At 42.4% G+C, this 6,268-nt stretch overlaps 1 pseudogene; it reads left to right on the top strand.

Annotated features, from left to right (window-relative positions):
* The first annotated feature begins 2,370 nt into the window (after positions 1-2,370).
* Positions 2,371-5,243, top strand: LOC105681150 (annotated as a pseudogene).
* Positions 5,244-6,268: the final 1,025 nt, after the last annotated feature.

A 6,268-nucleotide genomic window follows, 5' to 3' on the forward strand; every position in this document is an offset into this window, starting at 1 on the left:
TTAAGATGAATGGAAAATTAGAAGTAATTGGTGGGTACATGTTCCAAAGAAGGTTCAGCACCTGTGCATCGGTCGCATCAAGTAGCAACAGGTTTTACCGTTCTTCAAGGTGGATCTCACCGGTAATGGGAGAACTCTCTAACCTGAACATACGGATAAGACCAGGCACTTGCAATGTTAATGTTTTTTATTTAAAAAAGGAATAAATATTTCAATTCATAGATTATTTATGCAACACTTGAATTTGCCGAAAACAAAAAAAGAATATGAAAAACAGTAATATTACAGCCTTTTTTTCAAAAAGTAATCGAACTAATCCGGGTTTGCTGTATACAAGTGTCCTTGAGTCGTCAGAATGAAAAACCAAATACATGTAACCAAATACATGTAGTAACGTATGGATCTTAGAGTAAGGAAAAGTAATGATGTTTTATTTAGAGTTTAGTGTAGGAGGCTAATCTTGTGATTTAGGTTCCATGTGAACCAAAATCTCGATTAAAACAGCACACCAATACTGTTGTGTACAACAGAAATACTGAAGAAAAATCAGAAGATTTATGCAGTGACACATGATATAATAGTACTTCAAAATAACGTTTATACTGATTTATGCGAAGTAATGGTAACTGCATATGGTCCATAGGTGTTTAAATAACGTGATATTGGTAAATTTTTTGAAACAGTATGCAAATAAAAATATCCTTACCAAACAAATATTCATACCAAGCTGGATTTGAATTGATAAAATAATCGTTGGATAAAGTCGGATGTTGCATAAGTAAACGTGATGGTTAAACATTATGTGAAAGAGCAGTCTTCAACGCCTCATTCATTTGTTTATAAAGAATTGCAAAGGAAACAAAATCATTCGACCGTTACACGATTTGTGAATCCCCCCCCCCCTCAAAATATGTTATTTTTAATGTGCACTTGCTGCGAACTATTGTTCGTAACTAATTCGATTTCGTATATGTTGGAAGCTGGAAGAATTTAAAATTATTTTATCCTAACATGTTTCGTGTGACATGTATAACAAAGAGCTTGTGTAAAATAGCCGAGAAAATGAGACTATTATTCCCTTCGATCAATGTTTCTATGAAGCAAATATTTTTAAAAGTTGCACACATTGTGTCGGAACTTACGGAAAAAAACTATCCAATGTGCTGATATTTGGTACCCAAACACAGGGTACCCAAAAAATTGTAGTACAAGCTGCTGAAAGAGATAAGATTCGTTCATCCGAAGCCTCATGTGCATGAAAATCGAATTTGAATTTCTGTCAAGTATCGAATTGAAGAGACCGAGACTGAATGTGTTCCGTCGTACGCGGCTACTTTGTTCGTATTTACGACTTGGCATGGCCTGAATACTACACGAAGATTCGTGATCACAGAAGTAAACAAGGCCCCGTGGGACTTTATTTACAAACTCCGGGTAAACAAAATAAAAATACAAAACTATCAAGAAAACAACAAGCACTCACTACGAAAGAAACAAAACATAACGATGTTTGATCCTTAAAAATAACGACAACAGAATTGCTGGAACCGGGAGACAGCAAGCAACATGTGTCAGCACTGTGTATGCTTACGGGCACTATATCGATATATTTTACAACAGAGCTGCAGGCGGAAAACTATGAGATAGGAAGGGTAGAACAACAGGAGCGATATAACACCTGTTCTAGGTCAGGGGCCGCCTCAATTTTTATAGAAAGGATTAGGACAGTTGAAGAACTTGCTGAAGAGAAAGGTGGAGAGAAGAGTGGAGTTATTATAGGGAGGATAATTGGACAAGGAGACTTATAAATTACGCTTGTATTTTTAAGAAGTACAGAAGAAATATTAAAAACTTTACCATGCAGATCTTGAGTGGACATGGAATATTTAACGTATATCGTAAGACGATTAATAAGGAGGCCCACTCAAGATGCTAGGATTATAATGCTGAAGAAAATGATGCGGGGCATGCGTTGTACCACTGCCCTACGTGGATCAATGATAGAACAGTACTGGAAAATTACTTGGGCATGCAACTCTGCTAAAGTACCTGGAAGAGAGAGGCTGAATGATAATCACTGGAAGAGATAAAGAAGGGGAGGAGTAGACATATATGGGGAGAAAGGAAACTCAGTAATAGATTATCTGATTGGAAATCAGGGGGCGACAGAAGAAATAATCGACATGAAAGTAGGAAAAAGAACAGAGTCGGACCACATACCGTTAGAAACAGAAATAGGGGGCCGGAATTACAAAAAGTGAGGAAAAGAAAGAAGAAGAGAAGAAGAAAAGGGAATGAACAAACTAAAGTGTGGAAAAATACCTGGAGGAATGTAAAGACTGGACCTGCAAGGGAAGAACAGTAGAGGAAATGTGGACTGAAATCAAAAAGAAGATAAATGAAGCAATGCCTAAGAAGAAAGTGAAGATGAGGAAATGGGACATGGGGAAGAAAGTGTGGTGCGACAAGGAGTGGAAAGAAAGGAAAAGAGAGATGAGAAGGAAGATGACAAAGTTTATGAAAGGAAAATACAGCAGAGAAGCGCTCACAGAGGGGAAAAAAGGCATTCAAACAGTGGTGTAAACAAAGAAAGGAAAGACACGAAGAAGAATGATGTAGAAAATAAAGAAGATCAAAACAGAACAAGAAGTGTGGAAATATATAAATAAATACAGAAGAAGTAAAAAAGGTATAGATGAGGATATAAGCGAAGAAGAGTGGAAAAATCATTTTATGGAAATTTTAGAAGGGACAGAGCACAAAGAGGGCAGAAAAACGGAGGAGGGCATAGAGAGGAAGAGAAAATAACGGGGGAGAGAGAAGATGTTGCGTCGGGCAACACTTTATCTAAACCAGGCCACACACCGCGGGCAAGATGGCAGCCAGATGTCTTCGGATCCTTACTGCGTACCCTCAATAGTCTCAAGTACCCTCCATAAATCTCAGGAATTTATCTCGAGGGCGGTTAGCATCCTTCTTCACCCACCACCATAGTAAATAACCAATTAACAACGAAGCCTATTTCCCTCACTCTCTTAGCCAAAAATGTCACCAACAAATCCGATGGTCCCGTGCGCTAGACACACCCATCCTTAGCTTTCCTCCGCCACAGCACCGTCACTGAACACCACTGATTTTCCATCCTTCGAAAAGTCTACATCCTTTGACCGGGTACACGCCCGTAGAGCAATCGCTCACTTATCTTATACATACGCACCAGCGTAACTATCTTCTTTACAAAGTTGTTGGAATAAATTGTGAATTATAACTTATTATACAGTGTTACATTCATTGAACCACCTCTGTTATCTTAATCGAAACAGAGGAACGACTATTTCGCGGCGTCAATTAACGGAATCGTAGCGAGAATTTACGCCTTTCGCTGACGCGTTTTCCTAGCGACCGCGTCTCTTCGCGAACGGTCGTAATATTTGGATCCTTCAAGCCGGATCACGTGTCAAGTGAAAAATGCACATCAGTGACACCCACTACCATACAGTGCCACGTAAATCCAACACAAACAGCAGGAGAAGCGTTACCACTCCAGCGAAGTCAGTAACGCCAGGGTGCCTCAGTTTTTTGAAGAGGCATAACCCGGTGGTTCAAGAACGCAACCACGCAGCCTCACGCCAACAACTAGAGGGTCAACTTCCGCAAGAACACGTCTTACACGTCAAACGAGACACACACGATGACGAGTAATATTTAAACCACAAGGTAAGCTCGTTCATTGCATTGTCTTCACAATTTGCTATACCAATGGAGAACACAGACAAAATTACCTCCTTGCATCGGAGACGAGGCTTTCAAATAGGCCGATTCACTACTCTATTGAAACGACTCGATGAATACGAACAATCTAGCCAACCGAATAAGGCCTATTTAACGGCCTATACGACACTACTCGACGACACGTAGAAACAATACAGATTATTACAAGAAGAATTAGAAGATTTAGGCGAGGAAGACGACGCGCGCGTTTCCGAGTTAACAAACATATATTACGATCTGGTAGTACGAGTACACACTCTCATGGATGATACACCAGCATCGTCGTCGAAATCGCCAAGCTGTGAGTCACCTAATGTCGCCGAGCCGACATCAATTAAACTACCGGAAATTCATCTGCCTACTTTCGACGGTACCATCGAGAATTGGCATTCATTTTACGACTCCTTCTTATCCATTATAGATCGAAGCTAACGACTTACACCCGTGCAGAAATTTCATTATCTGCGATCCTCCTTGGCCGGAAAGGCCGCGCGAAGTATACAATCGTTAGACATCACAGAGTTAAATTATTCAATCGCTATTGACGTTCTTAAAGAAAAATTCGCCACCGTCAAAGACTGCCACCGTCAAGTCTACATGCGTCACTGGGACTTGATTTTCGACTAATCGAAAATAACTAAAGAGACACCCGAAGCCATAGATGATTTTCTCGAGACGGTCAAGATAAACCTCCAAGCTTTAGAGAAACTCGGTGAACCAATCACATCAAACGTCGTTCTCATCGAACTATTTATATCGAAGCTATCCTCAGCCATCATTTGCAAATGGCAACGCACATTACCGGAAAAGAAAATGCCGTCATATACGCACTTGGTAGACTTTCTGAAAACACGGACGAACGGCGATACAACAAGTTCAGCATCAACCGCGATAAAAAGGGCGTCCGATCAACACAACCGTCAGCGACCGAACGCGCCGCGAAGTCACGCATTCACCACTACATACAAGACGTTGGTGTGTCCGAACTGCCAAGGACAACACGAATTATGGAATTGTAATGTCTTCAAAGCAAAGTCGCCCAAACAACGCCTTGAAACCGCCAAAAGGGCGTCGCTCTGTACCAATTGTTTAGGCAAGGGACACGCTCTTACTCAATGCTCCGCCGGGTCATGACGCATCTGTGGACTGCGACACCATACATATTTGCATCAAGACCATGGTCATAGCAAATTACGAACACGTGTAAGCCGAACGATGTAAGATCGAGCGATCGATCATCGAGCGACCGATCATCCAACGGTCGATCTTCGCCTAGTTCACCGACCCCACGTTCGTCACATCGTTCGAGACGCGCATCCACGTCTCCTCGAACGTCTCCCCGAACATCTCCGAAACGCAAATCTCGATTATCGCGATCGACGGCATCGGGATCAAATATATCGTCCAGTCCTAAACGACAAGGAAAACAATGACGTCATCAGACGACTTTGCTAGGGACCGAACCACAGAAAACAGTCCGTTTGTGTCCCACAATGAGTCCCATTGACCTCACTTCCTTCCGAATCACTACAGCACGATTTGTTAGTCACAGCGCAGGTCAACATCTTGAACAATAAAATTCAACCATTCCATTGCAGAGCTCTGCTAGACACCGGCTCTAGCATGAACTTTACCACCGAAAAACTCGCCAATTCATTAAAACTCAACCAACGGAAATGTTCGGTCCCAATTGGAACGCTCAACACGTTATCGACGACCTCGAAACGCTACATCACGGCCACGATCACCTCCATTGATGGCACATACGAACGCACATTGACGTTCCTAATCATACCGACAATATGGACTTGGGTCCTAGATCAACCCGCAGATCGCTCAACGATACAGATACCTTCGAACCTCCAACTAGCCGATCCAAGATTCCATAGACCTGCTCCGATCTAAATATTATAGAGCGCCGGACCAACGCTAGCATCACTCTGTGTCGGCCGACTTGATATCAGTCAAGCAAACGGGTCTGACTTGCGTCTGCAAAAAACGCGATTCGGATGGGTCATCGGGGGGAACCCAACCTCGCAATCGTCAGCATATGCATTTCACGCCTCCGCGACGGCTTTACAGGCGGACCTCGCCCGTTTTTGGGAAATCGGCGAAGGACCGCCCACTCCACACATTTCGGAAGCGGAACGACAATGCGAGGAACACATCCGAAATCACGTTCAACACACCAAAGAAGGGCGATACATTGTCGCTCTCCCATTCAACGAAACAACTCCTTCGCTTGGATCCTCTAAAGCAATGGCGATGAAGCGACTCACATCCCTCTGCGGGAACGTACTTCATACGGGACCGAAACTACAAGACAACTTATTTTTCATTCTTCTAAGATTTCGTTCTCATCAATACGTCATTACAGGCGATGTCGAAAAGATGTATCAACAATTTCTTGTGCGTCCAGAGGATCGGAAATTCCAACAAATTTTGTGGCACAACTCTGATGGAGAAGTTGACACCTATCAACTTAACACAGTGACAT

Source organism: Bombus impatiens, unplaced genomic scaffold (assembly GCF_000188095.3).
Source record: "Bombus impatiens unplaced genomic scaffold, BIMP_2.2 scf_0614, whole genome shotgun sequence".
In the NCBI taxonomy this organism is placed as follows: domain Eukaryota; kingdom Metazoa; phylum Arthropoda; class Insecta; order Hymenoptera; family Apidae; genus Bombus; species Bombus impatiens.